The sequence below is a fragment of the Misgurnus anguillicaudatus genome, chromosome 17, assembly GCF_027580225.2.
Source record: "Misgurnus anguillicaudatus chromosome 17, ASM2758022v2, whole genome shotgun sequence".
In the NCBI taxonomy this organism is placed as follows: domain Eukaryota; kingdom Metazoa; phylum Chordata; class Actinopteri; order Cypriniformes; family Cobitidae; genus Misgurnus; species Misgurnus anguillicaudatus.
In genome coordinates this window covers 15,541,235-15,564,009 of record NC_073353.2, presented here as the reverse complement: position 1 = coordinate 15,564,009, position 22,775 = coordinate 15,541,235, and the positions used below count along the sequence as shown (strand labels likewise).

Here is a 22,775-nt window from a genome sequence, read left to right as displayed (position 1 = left end):
CGATGTTCTGATGCGGAGATATAAGGCTTTGTTTACTCTGTTGCTAGGGTACTGTATTTGGTTGCTAGGGGCGTGGCTTGGGAGTGGCCAATGATGTGCCCAATTGTTACACGCCTAGTCACAAGTAAAACGGTCCAACCCCCGTGTCTCTACGATGTTCTGATGCGGAGATATAAGGCTTTGTTTACTCTGTTGCTAGGGTACTGTATTTGGTTGCTAGGGAAAAAAATTGCATCCCATAATGATTTCACTCCGAGTCACGAGTCAAACGGTCCAACCCCCGTGTCTCTACGATGTTCTGATGCAGAGATATAAGGCTTTGTTTACTCTGTTGCTAGGGTACTGTATTTGGTTGCTAGGGAAAAAATTGGCATCCCATAATGATTACACTCTGAGTCACGAGTCAAACGGTCCAACCCCCGTGTCTCTACGATGTTCTGATGCGGAGATATAAGGCTTTGTTTACTCTGTTGCTAGGGTACTGTATTTGGTTGCTAGGGAAAAAATTGGCATCCCATAATGATTACACTCCGAGTTACGAGTCAAACGGTCCAACCCCCGTGTCTCTACGATCTTCGGATGCCGAGATATAACTGTTTGAATTTTATGTTGCTAGGGTGCTCAAAAGTGGTTGCTAGGGGCGTGGCTTAATACCAATGTAAGGATCCTGAGAGACTGATTGGATGCCTGAGTAAAATGAGCCCACCCCCATGTCTCTATGACATTGTGGTGCAAAGATATCCATCTGGGCATTTTATAATGGCAGTCTATGGGAGATGTTGCTAGGGTGCCCAAAATTGTTGCTAGGGGCGTGGCTTAATAGCTCTGGGATGATCCTGAGAGACTGATTGGATGCCCGAGTGAAATGAGCCCACCCACTTATCTCTACGACACTGTAAAGCAAAGATATCCCATCTGGAACGTTTTTATTTCCTTATATGGGCATGTTTCCTGCCCCATTATAAGTCAACGGGAATTTTCGGGCTCCTCTTACACCCCAGGGGTACAACTTGCACCCCAATGTCATGTATGTTCTTACAGAGTCTACCACCCTCTTCAAATAATGTAACCCACATGTTTCTACAAAATCCTCGAGCGGAGCTATGACCCGTCAAAGTTCGGCGCAATGTTAAGTCAATGGGATTTTTTGGGTGATTTTTTGCCCCCCTTTCGGAAATCCTGCACCCGATCCCTTATAAAAGTCATAGCACACCTCTCCTCAATAAACCGGTCGATTTGAGCCCTCTTTCATGGGACTACGGCAAACCGTGCGGGACGAGTTACGCGCCGAAAAAACGTGCAGACATAAGAATAATAAGATATAATAATAAGTATGAGGAATAGTAATAGTGATGCTTTGCATAAATGCAAGCACCACTAATAAGTTTAAATACAATATCAGTATGTTGGCTTTGTCAAGCCAACATAACTAGATATTAAAGTTTGAAGACAAACTTTATGTTGGCTTGAAAAAGCGTAGCTTGAACGTTTAAAACGGTTTGACAGAAGTTTAGTTTAGTAGGCTATCTGGCTGTTAGAATGTTTAAGTATGAAGGTAGCATGATTAGCATGAAGTTAGCCTGATGTTAGCATGATTAGCATGAAGCTAACATGATGCTAGCATGATTAGCATGAAGCTAGCATGATGCTAGCATGATTAGCATGAAGCTAGCATGATGCTAGCATGATTAGCATGAAGCTAGCACGATCATAGCATGATTAGCATGAAGCTAGCATGATGCTAGCATGATTAGCATGAAGCTAGCATGAAGCTAGCATGATGCTAACATGATTAGCATGAAGCTAGCATGATGCTAGCATGATTAGCATGAAGCTAGCATGATGCTAGCGTGATTAGCATGAAGCTAGCATGATGCTAGCGTGATTAGCATGAAGCTAGCAGGATGTTAGCGTGATTAGCATGAAGCTAGCATGATGCTAGCGTGATTAGCATGAAGCTAGCATGATGCTAGCATGATTAGCATGAAGCTAGCATTATGTTAGCATGAAGCTAGCATGATGCTAGCATGATTAGCATGAAGGTAGCATGATGCTAGCATGATTAGCATGAAGTTAGCATGATGCTAGCATGATTAGCATGATGCTAGCATGATTAGCATGATGCTAGCATGATTAGCATGAAGCTAGCATGATTAGCATGAAGCTGGCATGATGTTAGCATGATTAGCATGAAGCTAGCATGATGCTAGCATGATTAGCATGAAGCTAGCATGATTAGCATGAAGCTAGCATGATGCTAGCATGATTAGCATGAAGCTAGCATGATGCTAGCATGATTAGCATGAAGCTAGCATGATGCTAGCATGATTAGCATGAAGCTAGCATGATGTTAATATGATTAGCATGAAGCTAGCATGATGTTAGCATGAAACTAGCATGATTCTAGCATGATTAGCATGGAGCTAGCATGATTCTAGCATGATTAGCATGAAGCTAGCATGATTCTAGCATGATTAGCATGAAGCTAGCATGATGCTAGCATGATTAGCATGAAGCTAGCATGAGGCTACCATGATTAGCATGAAGTAAGCATAAGGTTAGCATGATTAGCATGAAGCTAGCATGATTTAACGTGAAGCTAGCATGATTAGCATGATGCTTACATGATTAGCATGACACTAGCACTATTTGGCGTGCAGCTAACAAGATTTAACATGAAGCTAACATGATTTAGCATGAAGTTAGCAAGATTTATTATGAAATTAGCATAAAGCTAGCATAAAACTAGCATGAAGCTAGTATGACTTAGCATGGAGCTAGCATGAAGCTAACATGACCCAAAGACCCAACCCCCATGTCTCTATGATGTTCAGATCCAAAGATATAAGGCTTTGTTTATTATGTTGCTAGGGTGTTCATATTTGGTTGCTAGGGGCGTGGCTTAATGCCTCAATAAGAATCCTATTAAGACTGATTGGATGCCTGAGTAAAATGAGCCCACCCCTATGTCTCTATGACACTCTGGTGCAAAGATATCCATCTGGGCTTTTTATAATGGTAGTCTATGGGAGATGTTGCTAGGGTACCCAAAATTGTTGCTAGGGGCGTGACCTAATAGCTCTGGGGCAATCCTAAGAGACTGATTGGATGACTGAGTAAGATGAGCCCACCCCCATGTCTCTACGACACTCTAAAGTAAAGATATTCCATCTGGGACGCTTTCATTCCCTTATATGGGCATGTTTCCTGCCCCATTATAAGTCAATGGGAAATTTTGGGGGCCTCTTACACCCCAGGGGTATAGCTTACACCCCATTGTGATGTATGTTCTTACACAGCCTGTCAGCCTCCTTAAATGTGGTAAGCCACAAGTTTCTACAAGTTTCTCACTCGCAGCTAGGACCCGTCAAAGTTTGTCTCAATGTTAAGTCAATGGAAATTTTGGGGTGTTCGAGCCCCCCGTTTAGGAATTCGGAAGGTCCCATCAGTTAGAAAAGATATAGCACACTCCGTCAGACCAGTCTGAAGGTCCGTGGAAAATTTGGTGCATGTAGCTTGAAAGCTCTAGGACGAGTTACTGTTCGTAATTTTGGTCTCAGAAAAAGAATAATAATAACTAGATAGGTACATTTCCTGAAGAAAATGTGAGTGGTGCTTGCCGTGGCAAAATTCTGGGGACCATATATGATTATACTCCAAGCCAAAAGTAAAACGATCCAACTCCCGTGTCTCTACGATGTTCTGATGCGGAGATATAAGGCTTTGTTTACACTGTTGCTAGGGTACTGTATTTGGTTGCTAGGGAAAAAATGACATCCACTAGTGATTACCCTCCGAGTCACGAGTCAAACGGTCCAACCCCCATGTCTCTACGATGTTCTGATGCGGAGATATAAGGGTTTGTTTACTCTGTTGCTAGGGTACTGTATTTGGTTGCTAGGGGAAAAAACGACATCCAATAGTGATTACCCTTCGAGTCACGAGTCAAACGGTCCAACCCCCGTGTCTCTACGATGTTCTGATGCGGAGATATAAGGCTTTGTTTACTCTGTTGCTAGGGTACTGTATTTGGTTGCTAGGGTAAAAAACGACATCCACTAGTGATGTCCCTCCGAGTCACGAGTCAAACGGTCCAACCCCCGTGTCTCTACAATGTTCTGATGCGGAGATATAAGGCTTTGTTTACTCTGTTGCTAGGGTACTGTATTTGGTTGCTAGGGGAAAAAACGACATCCACTAGTGATTATACTTCCAGTCACGAGTCAAACGGTCCAACCCCTGTGTCTCTACGATGTTCTGATGCGGAGATATAAGGCTTTGTTTACTCTGTTGCTAGGGTACTGTATTTGGTTGCTAGGGGAAAAAATGGCATCCCATAATGATTACACTCCGAGTCACGAGTCAAACGGTCCAACCCCCGTGTCTCTACGATGTTCTGATGCGGAGATATAAGGCTTTGTTTACTCTGTTGCTAGGGTACTGTAATTGGTTGCTAGGGAAAAAATTGGCATCCCATAATGATTACACTCTGAGTCACGAGTCAAACGGTCCAACCCCCGTGTCTGTAGGATGTTCTGATGCGGAGATATAAGGCTTTGTTTACACTGTTGCTAGGGTACTGTATTTGGTTGCTAGGGAAAAAATTGGCATCCCATAATGATTACACGCCGAGTCACGAGTCAAACGGTCCAACCCCCGTGTCTCTACGATGTTCTGATGCGGAGATATAAGGCTTTGTTTACTCTGTTGCTAGGGTACGTATTTGGTTGCTAGGGAAAAAATTGGCATCCCATAATGATTACACTCCAAGTCACGAGTCAAACGGTCCAACCCCCGTGTCTCTACGATTTTCTGATGCGGAGAAATAAGGCTTTGTTTACTCTGTTGCTAGGGTACTGTATTTGGTTGCTAGGGAAAAAATTGACATCCCATAATGATTACACCCCGAGTCACGAGTCAAACGGTCCAACCCCCGTGTCTCTACGATGTTCTGATGCGGAGATATAAGGCTTTGTTTACTCTGTTGCTAGGGTACTGTATTTGGTTGCTAGGGAAAAAATTGGCATCCCATAATGATTACACTCCAAGTCACAAGTCAAACGGTCCAACCCCCGTGTCTCTACGATGTTCTGATGCTGAGATATTAGGCTTTGTTTACTCTGTTGCTAGGGTACTGTATTTGGTTGCTAGGGAAAAAATTGACATCACATAATGATTACACTCCGAGTCACGAGTCAAACGGTCCAACCCCCGTGTCTCTACGATGTTCTGATGCTGAGATATAAGGCTTTGTTTACTCTGTTGCTAGGGTACTGTATTTGGTTGCTAGGGAAAAAATTGACATCCCATAATGATTACACTCCGAGTTACGAGTCAAACGGTCCAACCCCCGTGTCTCTACGATCTTCGGATGCCGAGATATAACTGTTTGAATTTTATGTTGCTAGGGTGCTCAAAAGTGGTTGCTAGGGGCGTGGCTTAATACCAATGTAAGGATCCTGACAGACTGATTGGATGCCTGAGTAAAGTGAGCCCACCCCCATGTCTCTATGACACTGTGGTGCAAAGATATCCATCTGGGCATTTTATAATGGCAGTCTATGGGAGATGTTGCTAGGGTGCCCAAAATTGTTGCTAGGGGCGTGGCTTAATAGCTCTGGGATGATCCTGAGAGACTGATTGGATGCCCGAGTGAAATGAGCCCACCCACTTATCTCTACGACACTGTAAAGCAATGATATCCCATCTGGAACTTTTTTATTTCCTTATATGGGCATGTTTCCTGCCCCATTATAAGTCAACGGGAATTTTCGGGCTCCTCTTACACCCCAGGGGTACAAATTGCACCCCAATGTCATGTATGTTCTTACAGAGTCTACCACCCTCCTCAAATGTTATAACCCACATGTTTCTACAAAATCCTCGAGCGGAGCTATGACCCGTCAAAGTTCGGCGCAATGTTAAGTCAATGGGATTTTTTGGGTGATTTTTTGCCCCCCTTTCGGAAATCCTGCACCCGATCCCTTATAAAAGTCATAGCACACCTCTCCTCAATAAACCGGTCGATTTGAGCCCGCTTTCATGGGACTACGGCAAACCGTGCGGGACGAGTTACGCGCCGAAAAAACGTGCAGACATAAGAATAATAAGATATAATAATAAGTATGAGGAATAGTAATAGTGATGCCTTGCATAAATGCAAGCACCACTAATAATAACTAGATAGGTACATTTCCTGAAGAAAATGTGAGTGGTGCTTGCCGTGGCAAATTTCTGGGGACAGTATATGATTATACTTCCAGTCACGAGTAAAACGATCCAAACCCCGTGTCTCTACGATGTTCTGATGCGCAGATATAAGGCTTTGTTTATTCGGTTGCTAGGGTACTGTATTTGGTTGCTAGGGAAAAAATTGGCATCCCATAGTGATTACACGCCGAGTCACAAGTCAAACGGTCCAACCCCCGTGTCTCTACGATGTTCTGATGCGGAGATATAAGGCTTTGTTTACTCTGTTGCTAGGGTACTGTATTTGGTTGCTAGGGAAAAAATTGGCAACCCATAATGATTACACTCCGAGTCACGAGTCAAACGGTCCAACCCCCGTGTCTCTACGATGTTCTGATGCGGAGATATAAGGCTTTGTTTACTCTGTTGCTAGGGTATTGTATTTGGTTGCTAGGGAAAAAATTGGCATCCCATAATGATTACACTCCGAGTCACGAGTCAAACGGTCCAACCCCCGTGTCTCTACGATGTTCTGATGCGGAGATATAAGGCTTTGTTTACTCTGTTGCTAGGGTACTGTATTTGGTTGCTAGGGAAAAAAATGGCATCCCATAATGATTACACTCCGAGTCACGAGTCAAACGGTCCAACCCCCGTGTCTCTACGATGTTCTGATGCGCAGATATAAGGCTTTGTTTATTCGGTTGCTAGGGTACTGTATTTGGTTGCTAGGGAAAAAATTGGCATCCCATAGTGATTACACGCCGAGTCACAAGTCAAACGGTCCAACCCCCGTGTCTCTACGATGTTCTGATGCGGAGATATAAGGCTTTGTTTACTCTGTTGCTAGGGTACTGTATTTGGTTGCTAGGGAAAAAATTGGCATCCCATAATGATTACACTCCGAGTCACGAGTCAAACGGTCCAACCCCCGTGTCTCTACGATGTTCTGATGCGGAGATATAAGGCTTTGTTTACTCTGTTGCTAGGGTATTGTATTTGGTTGCTAGGGAAAAAAATGGCATCCCATAATGATTACACTCCGAGTCACGAGTCAAACGGTCCAACCCCCGTGTCTCTACGATGTTCTGATGCGGAGATATAAGGCTTTGTTTACTCTGTTGCTAGGGTACTGTATTTGGTTGCTAGGGAAAAAAATGGCATCCTATAATGATTACACTCCGAGTCACGAGTCAAACGGTCCAACCCCCGTGTCTCTACGATGTTCTGATGCGCAGATATAAGGCTTTGTTTATTCGGTTGCTAGGGTACTGTATTTGGTTGCTAAGGAAAAAATTGGCATCCCATAGTGATTACACGCCGAGTCACAAGTCAAACGGTCCAACCCCCGTGTCTCTACGATGTTCTGATGCGGAGATATAAGGCTTTGTTTACTCTGTTGCTAGGGTACTGTATTTGGTTGCTAGGGAAAAAATTGGCATCCCATAATGATTACACTCCGAGTCACGAGTCAAACGGTCCAACCCCCGTGTCTCTACGATGTTCTGATGCGGAGATATAACTGTTTGAATTTTATGTTGCTAGGGTGCTCAAAAGTGGTTGCTAGGGGCGTGGCTTAATACCTATGTAAGGATCCTGAGAGACTGATTGGATGCCTGAGTAAAATGAGCCCACCCCCATGTCTCTATGACACTGTGGTGCAAAGATATCCATCTGGGCATTTTATAATGGCAGTCTATGGGAGATGTTGCTAGGGTGCCCAAAATTGTTGCTAGGGGCGTGGCTTAATAGCTCTGGGATGATCCTGAGAGACTTATTGGATGCCCGAGTGAAATGAGCCCACCCACTTATCTCTACGACACTGTAAAGCAAAGATATCCCATCTGAAACTGTTTTATTCCCTTATATGGGCATGTTTCCTGCCCCATTATAAGTCAATGGGAATTTTCGGGTGCCTCTTTAACCCCAGGGGTACAACTTACACCCCAATGTCATGTATGTTCTTACATAGCCTACCACCCTCTTCAAATTTAGTAACCCACATGTTTCTACAAAATCCTCACTCGTACCTATGACCCGTCAAAGTTTTTGCAATGGTAAGTCTATGGGATTTTGCCCCATTGACTTTTCATTGGGCATTTTTGGGCACCTCCTACACCCCAGGGGTACAACTTACACCCCATTGTGATCCATGTTCTTACAGAGCCTACCACCCTCTTCAAATGTTGTAACCCACATGTTTCTATAAAATCCTCGAGCGGAGCTATGACTCGTCAAAGTTGGGCGCAATGTTAAGTCAATGGGATTTTTCGGGTGGTTTTTCGCCCCCCTTTCAGAAATCCTGCACCCGATCGCTTATAAAAGTCATAGCACACCTCTCCTCAATAATCCGGTCGATTTGAGCCCTCTTTCATGGGACTACGTTAAACCGTGCGGGACTAGTTACGCGCCGAAAAAGTGTCCAGAAAAAGAAGAATAATAATAATAAGTATGGGGAATAACAATAGTGATGCCTTGCATAAATGCAAGCACCACTAATAATAATAAGTTTAATAGCAATAACAGTATGTTGGCTTTTTCAAAGCCAACATAATAAGTTTAAATACAATATCAGTATGTTGGCTTTGTCAAGCCAACATAATAATAATAAGTTTAAATACAATATCAGTATGTTGGCTTTGTCAAAGCCAACATAATTATTCTCACTTGGAGTGGGTGTGGACCATCAGACAAACAGTTTGGACTACGTAAAGGCAGAATAATAGAAAGCACACATAAAGAGGATGTCCATAAGAAAAATATATTACGGGAAACCTACATGAAATCTGTCTGAAAAAATCCTGTTTTGAAAAAAAAATTAATAATTGGTTTAACACAATTTCGGTGGTGCTGGAATGCAAAAAACCTCAACATGTTGCTATTATAAAACATTTGATTAGTAATAGTCAGAGACCAGTGATAGCCAGAGCTGTTGGGTTATTAAATGACTTATCTCATTGATGAATAAGAAATCTGCTTCTCTCCTCCGGAGTGTGTTTTAAAAATAGATCTGAGCTGTATAGCAGCATGCCTGCTTACTCGATATGTAAATGTGAGGGCTGAGGGAGATGATCTGCTCCGTGGACTTCAACATCAATCACACAGAGCCCAAAGCTGCTGCCTCATAAATGAGCATCATGGCATGCTTATTCTGATTCTCCCACCATAGCTCTACAGCATCCCATGTTTGATCATCAAGAAAATTCACTCCATCAATCTGCTATAACACACTTAAAATTTAGATGGACATTTTCTTAAAAGAGTTTTTTTGTTGTTGGTCATAGCTTGAGTTGCAAAATATAGTCAGAAAGTTGGGCTGATGGTAACACATGCCTTTATGAATTGATGAAATGTGATGCATTAAAAAACTAAAATGTAAGTTTATGACAGAATACAAAATTTTAATACTAATAATAATGCAGAAGTGTAACAAAACAGTAGTATTTATTTGCACTGGAAAGGATTTTAAAAGATAGTATGTTGATATGACTTACAATGAATTGGATGATTATATAGGGCGGTTTATGTGAGTTTTATTAGACTTCATTAATATTTGTGGTTTCCCACTGGACCTTATTAACTCTCACACAGCTCAGCTTAAAGGAATAGTCTACTCATTTTCAATATTAAAATATGTTATTACCTTAACTAAGAACTGTTGATACATCCCTCTATCATCTGTGTGCGTGCACGTAAGCGCTGGAGCGCGCTGCGACGCTTCGATAGCATTTAGCTTAGCCCCATTCATTCAATGGTACCATTTAGAGATAAAGTTAGAAGTGACCAAACACATCAACATTTTTTCCTATTTAAGACGAGTAGTTATACGAGCAAGTTTGGTGGTACAAAATAAAACGTAGCGCTTTTCTAAGCGGATTTAAAAGAGGAACTATATTTAATGGTGTAATAGCACTTTTGGGAGTACTTCGACTCGGCGCAGTAACACCCTCCCTCTCCCATTATGAGAGTGAGAAGGGGAGCGGACTTTTCAGGCAAGTCGAAGTACTCCCAAAAGTGCTATTACGCCATAAAATATAGTTAGTCCAGCGCTTACGTGCACGCACACAGATGATAGAGGGATGTATCAACAGTTCTTAGTTAAGGTAATAACATATTTTAATATTGAAAATGAGTAGACTATTCCTTTAACATTTTTACACTTCAACTATTAAAGAGCGAGAAAACAGAGAGAAATAAAGCTACATGTGGTGGAATTAAATTATCTGTTGTAAGAGATCTTTTGTATGATGTGAACTTTTACTTATGAGCTTTTATCTTACAGTTCTGCATGCTAGTTTGGTTCTACTATGGTACTTGTTTTGAAGGTTAATTGAATTGAAGTAAATTGTCTTGACAAAAAAACTAATCAAGATTAGAACTGCTTTTAGTGTGTCAATATTAACAGTCCTTCCTGTGTTTTATAGGCCTGCCTACAGAGAAGTGCACGTTTCTACTCATTTGTTTAGATGACGGACATCTGAGGTAAGCAAACATAAAACAGTGCATGTTTATAACATGTTATGCTCTTTCTTTGACATGGCTATGTACACTGTAAAATGATGTCAAATCAACATATTGTTATGTTACTTTAACTTAACAAATTAAGTTAAACGATTTGAACTTGTATTTATAAGTTGTCAACCTATCAAAACTTAAAATAGTAGGTTAAATTGACTTGCAAAAACCAAGTTGTTTTAACTTCATGAGTGTGTGTTAATCTAAACAAAATTCTTTAACCAGTGAAGCATTCACACATTTTAGTAATACTAGTCCTCCTTTCATTTACTTTTCAAAGTTAGAAAGAGAAGGCATCTCAAGACACAGTTTGTCTTTCTTTCAACAAGTTTACATGTTGTGAACCAGCTTAAATAGTATGTTTATTTATACTGATAATCAGTAAGGGTTACAGAAAACCTGATTTCCCAAGGGAGTCACTTAGACACACCCACCAACATTCACCACCACCCCCTTGTCACAGGAATTAAAAGAAAGTGCAATACCAAACGCATCAAATGTCTCTTTCATTACCGTGCCTCAAAATTTACTGTAAGTTTCCAGGAAATTCTGGAAATCAATTGTTGGTTTTCCAAGAACATTTCTTTCCCTTGGTGCTATGATTTAATTACATAGATTTTGGAAAAAACTAACATGTTTCCCAGATTCTTTCTTTACAATTCGTTCCACAGATCTATTGATGCCTGCCCCATCAAAGCCTCGTGATTTAGTGTGCTGTGGACATGAGGTAATGTCATTACATTTATGCTCTCCCAGAGATGTATTTATCATACACATACTTCACTTTTGTTTTTATTGTACATCACGTGACTTGTGTGATGCATCAGATTATTAGAGTACAGATACATATGGCCCACATGTTTAATTAGGTAAAGCCTAAATCAAACAGCTATTCCAGCTAAGATGGCTGGAAATTGTTCATGATAAATTTATGTATTGTTTGTCCACAAATAATACATTTTTATACAGAAGCTTTGTCTGCTTTTAGTAGTTGGCTTTAAGCCATGCTGTAATTTTTACTCTTTTTTTCTCTTTTTTCATTCAGCTTTCCTTAATAATATTAATACGCCAATACTAAGACAATTGAAAAAACATTTAGCAAATTTGAATAGCAAAATCCCTTTCCATTCATCTCTCTGTAAATTTGTGGGTGAGTCTGTTTTGGTTTGGTCAAGCTCTCGGTTTCTCAAAATCTGGCACCAGCGCTAAGTTACTGAGCACTGTGGCACATACCTCAGACCTGCATACACAAACAAACCAAATAAAATGCTTAAGGATGGTCAGTAAGCACTTTGCGTTACGTTATCCTGGTTTAAGTATATATCACTGTGGTCATTTAGCTACTGTGTTAAGCTGCATTCAGACTAGCAGCGACTAGCAGTAGCAGAGCGACATGATTTAATTAATTCAATTATCAGGCAACACGAGCGACAATGACCGTTTGCAATCAGGTGGGGCGTGTCTAGTTGCGCAACAAAGTTGAGAAAAGTTTAACTTCATGCAAATAAGGAGAGACTTTCTAGAGCGACTACCAATGAGAGCGAAGCAGTGGAGTTCACGTCATTTGTCTCTCTTTAGTTACTGGATTGTACGTCACCCCCCAGTCACATTAGCTACAAGAGACAGAGCGACAGGCTACCATTCATTTTCAATGAGAGTGGCCGTTTACGAGCGACGAGCTCGCCGCTGCGCTGTGCAAGGTGGGGGCCAAAATAGACAAGAAGGCTGTTTTATGCAAATGCTGAGCGATGCGACAAAGTGACACTCCAATTGGAGTAAAGGCGCAGCATGACGTAGTTCAGTGACTTGAGTCGAAGAAAATAATTCAAGATGGCGGAAAATACGTATTTCTGTATATATCTGATAAGTTTGGTATTTTATCTGATATTTTTTGTTACTTTTATCGAGAAATAAATACTTTTAAATCCAAAAACATCGTTCTTGTAACCTAACAATACCTCTGAAGTGACTTTTGATACCGCTTTTAGATACTAGCCAAGGAACGCCCATCAAGCGAGTGCGTGTCGCTCGGTGTCGCTCACTTTTGTAGCAAATGTGACTGTAGGGTTAAGGTACATTCACATTATAAGCGACTTTGTCGCTGTGTGTCGCTCATCTCTTTCAAAAGAGGCGTTTCTATATGTGGTTGTCATAAACAAAATTAATAACGTCCACAGTAACTGACAAAAGACGGCTGACATGAACTCCCCTGCTTCCTTCTTATTGGTAGTTGTTCCCGAATGTCAATCATAATTTGCATACAGTTAAACATTTCTCAACTTTGTCGCGCGACTGGACACGTCCCATCCAGTCACCAACGGTTACTGTCCCTCATGTAGCCGGCAGTCGCACAGCTTTCATTGAAATCAATCAAATCGCATTGCTCTGCTACTGCTAGTCTGAATGCAGCTTTAGTGATTTGTTTATGACAACCAGATTTAGAAACGCCCCCTAACGACCTTGTTGAAAGAGACGAGCGACATACAGCGACAAAAATGCTTATAATGTGAATGTACCTTTAGTCTGTAAAGAATTGGCTCTCAAGAAATCTTGAGCTGAGAAAAGTCCCACTAACACAACTGTTCACCTGAATCTCTGTCTGTCTGGTGCCGGTTTATTGTAAACTTTTAAAAAATACACATTTGGTTGTTACATTTATTCATCAAACCCGTATGCTGTTATTTTTTGTTTACATTGAACACATGAAGAAGTTGAGAGAATCTTCACCGAACACTTTTCTATTTGCAGTTCATTGTAGTAATAACTGTCAAGCTTCAATAAGGCACCAAACAACATTAACATTTCATAAAAGTGCTCCAAGTCAAATGATGGTTAGAACTAGACTGAAAGTTATTATGCAATGCAAATCTTTCATTTAACTAAAGCCTTAACAACCTGTATTGCACCAGGTCTATTGTCATTGGCACCAATGATTTGAGTGTGCGTGGTAACTGAATGAATTGGGTAAGTTTCAATTTGTTTAAAATTGAAATTTAGTAGCTGGACGGATGGGAAGCTTTTCAGTAAGTAACTTAAATTTCAGTTTGTTCCTGCGAAGCTATTGGGTGACCTCAGAAGATTTAAAATATAAACAGACATGGACACTGTCATCGAATAAGAAACATCTGTGTGATTTTTTTACAAAAATACTCCTTTTATCTAGTTTGAAACTATATGAGGGTGTTTAAATATCAACTGAATTTTCTATTAACCTACTACTCAACACTTCAAGGCTCATTAAAAAGAAAAATACAAAAATGTTTGTAATTTTTGGACCTGCAGAATATCATTACCTACATCAGTATTCCTCTCCATATAAATGTCCTTTATTTGCATTATATTTCCATAGCTAATGGCAAGAGAGAGTATCACGGTTCACATACATATTTAAAAAGCCCCAGGCAAATCTGTGTGTGACAGCGGTTCTCATGCACTAGAGAGGTGCAGGCAGCAGATGAAGAGATGTTGTATGCTGAAGGAATGAATGGAGATAGTCATAAGAAAAAGAGAGACGCGGAAAGAGTACGAGAGCCACAGGAAATGCAGGTTACGCTGGACTCTTGAGCATTGCCTGAGGATAAGCTACAGGCAGTGAATCATAAATGACAGGGGCTTATTCAGGTCTCCTAATAGGGCCCAGTGTAATGTGGAGGGCTTCATGAAAGCTCTGGTGTGCAGTGCTATTAGTATTATTACATGATCCTGTGGCAATAAACATTTTTGCTTGATTGGTTGAGGTGCTTTTAAAAAAGTGATAAAGGATCACTGTTTGTCTAATGAATGAGGAATTAATTTACATTATATATACCAATCATTTACCTTATTACCTTATATTTGATGCTGGACCACAAAAGTCATAAGTATATTTGTAACAATAGCCAACAATACATTGTATGGATCAAACTTATAGACTTTTAATGACAAAAATCATTAGGATATTAAAAGAACACTCAACTTTTTTGAAAATAGGCTCATTTTCCAGCTCCCCTAGGGTTAAATATGAGATTTTTACCATTTTGAAATGCATTCAGCTGATCTCCAGGTCTGGTGGTACCATTTTTAGCATAGCTTAGCATAATCCATTGAATCTGATTAGACCATTAGCATCTCTCTAAAAAATAACGAGTTTAATAAAGAGATTTGATATTTTTCCTATTTAAAACTTGACTCTTCTGTAGTTACATCGTGAACTACAGAAGACTGACAGAAAATTTAAAGTTGCGATTTTCTAGGCAGACATGGCTAGGAACTATACTCTTATTCTATTACGCGTCGCCTGAAAATAGTCCTCCTGGTTACTTTCAATAGCAAGGGACTATTTTCAGGCACTATTTTCGGTGTTGAGCAGTGGATTAATGGGAAATTCTGTTATTATTTAAACGCCCTCATATTGTTTCAAACTGGATAAAAGGAGTATTTTTGTAAAAAATTCACACAGAAGAGTCAAGTTTTATACAGGAAAAATATCGAAACTCTTTGGTTATATTTTAGCGCGATGCTAATGGTCTAATCAGATTCAATGGATTATGCTAAGCTATGCTAAAAGTGGTACAGACAGACCCGGAAATTGGCTTAATGGATTCCAAAACGGTACAAATCAAATGTTTAATTCTAGGGGAGCAGGAAAATTAGCATATTTTCAAAAAATTTGGAGTGTCACTAAGTGGGATAGTTCACCCAAAAATCATAATTTTCTTACACTCATGTTGTTTTAAGTCTGTATGAATTTCTTTTTTCTAATGAACACAAAAGAAGATATTTTGATAAATGATTGTAAGCACACAGTTGACGGTACCCATTGAATTTTATAATTTGTGTTCCCTACTATCGAAGTCATTGGTATATCAGCTGTGTGCTTCATTTATCAAAATATTTTCTTCATGTGTTCGTCAGAAAAAAGAAATTCATACAGGGCTAGAACAACATAAGGATGAGAAAAAATTATGACAGAATTTAAATTTTTGGGGGAACTATCCCTTTAAGGAAGTCGCATCTTGGTAATATTAAATAATATATTTTTGATATCCGTCAGAAACACAGAGATGTCACTCAGACCTTATATTTACACCTGGTAAATCGAATTACAATTGGACTTTAGAGACACATTGCCGTTCTCTCTCTCTCTAAACAATGTGGGTTTGCACTAGAAGCCAGGACTGATGTAGAAAGACTGCACTCAGTACACTACACATACGGTTAGTAGGTGGATAGATAGTAGGAGGTCTTAATTTATGGCTGTTCAAACATATTCAACCACATGAGCATCTACAACACAAAGGAAATCCAGTCAAATGTGTTTTCGACTACCTCTAAATGTGGTTGAAAGTGGACACGCTAAAAAGTTTAGACCATGCTTAAACCATTTAGCGTCATCCACTTGTGATCCGATCGACCTAAACACATCTTAATATCATGAGTGAAACAGGATCTCAGGAACAGAGAGATATCACACAGACAATCAAAATTTATGCCTAATATATACATATATAATACAAATCAATGTGTCCCTGGACCACAAAATGCGCCAATATATTGTCATATGAGTCAACTTTTTTAATAACTGAATAAATAAGCTTTCCATTGATGTATAGTTTGTAAGGATATTTGGCCAAGATACAACTATTGAAAATCTATGAAAATCTAAATTGCCTTTAAGGTTGTCCAAATGAAGTCCTCACCAACACATATTACTAATGATAACTAATTTTTTTTAAATATATTTATGATAGAAACTTTACAAACTATCTTCATTGAACATGATCTTTACTTAAAAAGACTTTGCTGATATCTCTGTGTTTCTGTGTGTTAGTGTGTATAAGAGCGAAGAAGCTTGTGTGGTTTAGTATGCAAGAGAATTTCGAGGGTGTGTGTTTGCTGGATCTGCAATTAATTAGTAGTTATATCTCCCTGATTTAATCGTTGTGCCAAGAGCTCAGTCCCTCTCCAGCTTTCCATGTAGTGCCGTCACAAGGGACAGGACAGGGAGGAAAGCTTTGCTTTAACTCTGATCATCCAACTTACTAAACATTACACTGTGTTACGGAAACCTAGCGCCAGGGTTTCTCCAGATATCCATGCCATAACTGCACACTATTTCATGCTTGGGATGTTCTTATTGCCACATAGATTAGTGGCTTTAATTCAGTTTACTCACAAAGTCCCTTTTATCAAATGTATGTAGATTTTGTGAGTCGGCAAGTCAGTTTCATGTTATTTTTTATTCTTGCTCTTGCTTTTTTCTCCTGAATAAGTGCACCCCCACCCCTTTCTGTTCTGGTCGACGTACTTCTAAAACTTTCCACTGATGGAGTTTGTCTGTCATTTGTAAAACTCAAGTGGCCAGCTGTCAGAGTTCAGGCAACCGTCCCACAATCCCTTGATTCAGGGCGAGTTTCGTTTTTCTGCAGTGGAAGATGTACTCGCCATATAAACACGCTATACCGTTAACCTAAACACAGCCGTCTGACAATATACATTTTAGGTTAAACATTTTAGAGAAACATGGACTCATCAAAGGCACGATTGAAAGTACAGACTGCAGACATACAAACAGAGATCTTAAAAGCTATATTAATGTAGACTATCCCTATCCTTGAACATTACCTTCATATAACAGTTAAAGGATAACAGTGCATGTTATTAAAATGTAGCCAAGGAACTTCATTGTGTCTTTTGACGTAACTGTGGCATGACTTCTCTTTATGAGCCATGTGTTGCTACAAGCATTTACTGTACATCCTCATTGTTTTCACGCAGAGGATTGAATTTCACTGACTCACAGAGTGAACAAGTACTGAATGAAAAAGAGGTTGTTTCTGGTCAGTGGAGTTGGTAGGGGAGGGCAGACTAGAAGGGGGTAAGAATGTTGAGGACAGGGCTGCTCACCCAGCCAGCTGGACTGGATCCGTCAATGGTTTACAGAGCTGCTTCAGTACAGGGCAGAGGTATGTTACCTCCACAAACCTGGAAAAAGCATGGCGGCCAGGGGAAACTCTGCGATGAAAGGGTGATTTATGCAACACAAATACCCGCATGTACGGCCCGTTGGCAAACGAACGGGAAGGCTGTTTCTGGCTGGTGAAGCTGTGCTGAGAGGCGTACGTGGTGCCGATGTAGAGGGCAGGGGTGGAGGGATATTTTAGCAGCCTTATGTAAACCAACAGGGGTGGAGGCGGCCATCTTGTGTTTATCACATGTCAAAAAAAAGCAAGACCAGGACACCTCTGGGAGTTCTCTGCTGTTTGAAACTGGCATTTTAACATTGGATTAATAAACACAGCGAACCATTGGACGGTTGTGAGGACAGGCTTTCAATGTGTGCTGCATTTTAGGAGGAGGGACCTTCCTCTGTTTATAATATATGTGACCCCGCCTGTGAAAACCCAGCTTAAGTCGTTTTTTGTGATTTACCGTTTTCTGCATGATGTAACCTTGATATTTTTAATATTGACTGAGTGAGGTCATGTCAAAGATTGAAGTCAATGTGATATCAATGATTGAAATTAAACTTTTAAGCTCCTACAATAATGTCATATTTGGATTATGAGACTTATTGAGTGACATATTGTTTTATTGTTTGTATTGTTTTTTATAACTTGGCAAATGACCATGGAATACGTTGGATAATTAAAGACATTCCGTGCATTAAAGGATTTTAAATGCACTTCGCGGTGGCAAGAATCCTCTGCTTTGCGTCGGGTGGTTTTTTGCCTAAGCGTCATGCAATTCAAATCCTTTTATGCACGGCAGGCCGTTGATTATCCCTTACAAATGTGACCCTGGACCACAAAACAGTGGTAAGGGTACATTTTTTTGAAATTAAGATTTATACATAATCCAAAAGCTAACCAATTAAGATTTCCAATGGTATATGGTTTGCTAAATCGGACAAAATTTGGCCGAGATACAGATAGCGAGATAGTACTACAGATAGCGAGTACTCTCTACTGGCTTACCATTGTCATGACCTTGACTAGTGTTGGGCGATACGCCCCATTGTGAGATCATCCTATCGTCAGCCTGTGAGATCGCCGATACACGATAGTATTGGGAGGCGGGGCAATAGTTCTCATTTATTTATTTGTCATTTTACTCATTTATGACAAATCACTTGATTGGCGGACAAAAAAGTAGCTGATTTACCCTAAGGCCAACACTGTCATGACCGCAACCTTTTTAAAACTGATGCGCGTCATTAAAGCCCAGGCGCTCTGAAATTTCCTGCGTGCCAGGGAGCGGGAACAACACACTCACTGGTTTTAAACCCATATGCACCTAACAACCTCTCTAGTGCAAGGAAATGGCACGTATTACAAGCTCATGTGTGAGGAAGAGTCAGAGTCATGCGCATTACAAGTTTAGGTGCTAGAAGGACTCCATGCCGCACGCGTTTAGGTCCGAGCAAGAGTCCAAGGCATGTGCGTTACAAGTCCAGGTGTGTGCGAGAAGGAATCCGCGAAAGTTACAAGCTCTCTTGACGAAAGTGAAGCCCACAAACCCTATCATGCGAGGAAAAGCATGCAATGCATGTTAATGTGAAACGATGATGATAATAATAATAATAATAACTATCGCCAACTATCATCATGAAAGCCCACTATCGGTCATATGTCTGACTGATAGTATCGTCTATCGGCACTACCCTGTTGTGGAGTGAATGGGGAAAACTCGATAATTTAGACCCATACATTGTATTTTTGGCTTTTTGTACAAATATACCCGTTCGACTTGCGACTGGTGTTGTGATCCAGGGTCACATATGCTTGGGTTACTGTTGTCTTATAAAAGCACTATCTAACATTTTAATGTTTGATTTCAATTGATTGGGTCTCTGGCAAGAATTTTCCCACAGGCCCAGGATTGGCCATAGGGAGGACCGTGACAATTCCTGATGGGACAGTCTGTTTTTTTGGCCACAAGGGTTAAAGGTTGCTGTCTCTAGGCTGCCAGTACTTATCCAGCCCCACTTGCGGAATGTCCGCCACTTTATGCCCAAGTTGATTGTATCCCGAGTCCCGACCACTTATTGGACGAATTCTTGCATTACGGTCCATTAACATCTAAAACGCATAAAAACCACAAGATGCGCCGTTTTCTTCTGCTTTTCAAAGCGCTCACCTTTGAACACGAGTTTTGTTTTAGATGTGTCTATGGTCCTGCCCCAAATGGCGCACTTCATGTGGACTTTTGGTCTCGTGGCCTTAAATTACGCATGCTTGCTTAGTCTACGAGTCCATAGGGAAACTCCAGGGCTAAAAATGAGTCCCACTCCGGCCCTGTCTTACTATATGTGCAGAAGAACATGTGATAAAACAATGAAGTGCCTGTACTATACAGTAAAATCTAATTCCTTACAACCTGACAGCTGCAGAAGCTAAGTTGAATCAAAGGTCTGAAGGAAACAGCTGCTCCAAACATTTTTCGAGGGGGGTTCGAGTTATCTCAATCATATTTCACTGCATTGTGTGTGCTGCACGCTTTTTCCACATTTCTAGATGTATAAATAGCTGTAAAGATTGTTACAGATGAGTCTTATAAAGGAAATATGTGGTTGCTCTGGATTTCTAAAATGAAGACCACGCTTTCCCTCAAGGGACTCAAAAGAGACACTACCTCCACATATTTGTCTTGTTCTATTTTTCTACTTTCGATTATTTTCTCGTCTCATATTTGTCTTTGTGTAGACACTGCCTCTGTTTCTTCCCCAGAGAAAACAGTTTCTGTGATGATGGGGCGTCTGTATCGATCAGCCTCTTTTAACAAACAGTCAAGCGGGTACCTAGTAAAGTTGAATTCGAGGCAGGTAGCCAGTCCAACCGTGCCTGGCAAGTTTTGCTCTTATCTTGACACAAAATCAATGTTCCCAGCTGATTTTAAAGCAGACTCTGCCCAGAGTTTTCTTTTTAAGAGAAAAGAAAAACATTTAGTGTGGCTGAGGACTGTAGTTTTTGCCCGGTGTTTTTACTGTAGGGTTCAAGGGGCGTTTACATAACCTAGAGGAGGACTGCGGTACAGTATTGATCCCCTCACCGCTGGGCTGCTGAGGTTAGAGCTACACAGTTGGGGATATTAACACTTCCAGACAAAGACAAGCAGCTACAAGTAGGATAAAGGGATGAGTCCTGTCGGGTGAGCTGGTGAGCACTGGGCTGAGCCATTCAATACCGCATTCATTAGGCTCCACATGGACACTGTTTTATACAGACTAAGCAGCTTGGGAGATGAGAGCGTTTTGGGAACCGGGCATGTGCTTGAAGAGGGGCCATGGCGTGTGTGTGTGTGTGTGTGTGTGTGTTTTGAACATGGCACTTACAATGAATGTTAAGTGTGTATATGTAAGAGGGATATGGAGAGGGATAAAGCAAAAGATAGCTGTATGTGGTTTAAAAAGTATTCTTTGGAGCTCAGGTTGAAGACATGCTTATAGTAATTAGCCCCAGGAGAGCAGAGGCACTGTTTCGACCCCTCTGGCTGTGTTACTCTGTGACAAACATTGTGTGTGTGTCCTCTATTTTGATTCTGACAGGTTCTAGTAAGAGTGAACAACCCTTGAAGCGGCTCAGAAATGGGGTCAAATACTACCTCGCTTTCAAACTTTTCTGACAGAACCCACCGTAGCCCTGGTTTCCTTTTATTCTAGACATCCATACTGTTCATTCAGACACCGCCTGAGCTTTTATATGAATGAGAAAGGGATATTTCACAGGAAAGGTGGAAGAAAGGCTGAGTGATGTGGATGGATGAGGGAAAGGTTGGTATCAGAGGATAGGGAGGGCCAGGCCCCAGAGAGTGGGGGCTTACCATGCTTCAGTATGCTTTCAAGTCCTCATGACAGGTAAAAGCGAAGGGAGAGACATCTATATTCTGGACAGGTACTCGCTCTTTTCATGTGCATCTCCAAAGAACCTTATATCCTATAGAGAAATTCTATACAGTGAAAATGGTTCTTATAGGAATAGTTCACGCAAATATGAAAATGGTCTCATGCCATCCCAGATGGATATGACTTCCTTTCTTTAGTTGAACACAAACAAAGTATTTTATATTGAAATGGCGTCATGTTATTTTCTTATATAGGGCTCAACATGGCAAAGCTTCATAAAGCAGATATGGTACATAAGACAATCACTGGTTCTGGTGAGTTTTGTGAACAGACAATTGAGAACCGGAGTCGGTGTGCCACCATGTTTGATCTAGATGTGTTTACATTCAAACCAAAATCACTAAATATGCTCAAAATATGAATCATTTTCTCTCAGAAACATATAGTTTTGCTTTAAAAGACATATGAAGAGTTTTTAAACGCCATTTAAAAAAAATTGTTACCACCAAAATCAGTATTGTATCAGGTCAGTATTAAAAAGTTATTTTTTAATTTTATGCAAAATCCGATATCCGCCGTGTTATTCTCTCATCTTTTCTCCCTTTTTTTACCAAAACGTGATAAACGCCTGTCCTCCTTTTCTGCAGAATGCAATAAATCCGCTCCACAAATTACAGCGCACCATTCCACGCATTGTAAACAACAATGGCGGCGCATTGAATACACACAGAATCCTAGTTTTCCTCATCAACTTTATACTTCGTGATCAACAAACAAACAAAAACTAAATAATACTTTTGATGGCATTGATACACCTGTGGTGGTTTTCTGTGGCATGGAAGAAACGTAAGCCACTCGGGCGACGGAAAAATTCTCACACGACAGCATCAAGCTTCTGTCATGCTAATACATTGACACCAGGGGATCTTATGAAAAACTTTCCATTATTTTACTCAAAGTCAACGAAAATCGAGCAGGACAAAAACATTTTACAGCTAATTGCTGTCAAAAAAGTTCAGCGACGACGTCCCAAGCATGAAAGCAGCAATGGCAGTGTTTTTAATTGACAAAGTAATGCCATTAATGTTTATTTTTTTATCAGTAGTCAACTGAATGAATATAACATGGCAAAGATGAATGCACATTTATATATTGATTCAATAGATTTATAGCATTTTGAAAATAAACTTGTCATGGATTTATTGCATTTTGTGGAAAAAATAATCAGTTTTTATAATAAATCTTTGAA

At 40.4% G+C, this 22,775-nt stretch overlaps 1 long non-coding RNA gene across 1 annotated transcript in view; it reads left to right on the top strand.

The window, feature by feature from the left end:
* Positions 1 to 22,775, top strand: part of LOC141350249 (uncharacterized) — a 144,732-nt gene that overhangs the window by 59,110 nt on the left and 62,847 nt on the right. Inside the window, exon 3 of the long non-coding RNA XR_012358298.1 lies at positions 10,614 to 10,671. This is a non-coding gene — a long non-coding RNA (uncharacterized lncRNA). The remainder of the gene's footprint in view (positions 1 to 10,613; positions 10,672 to 22,775) is intronic.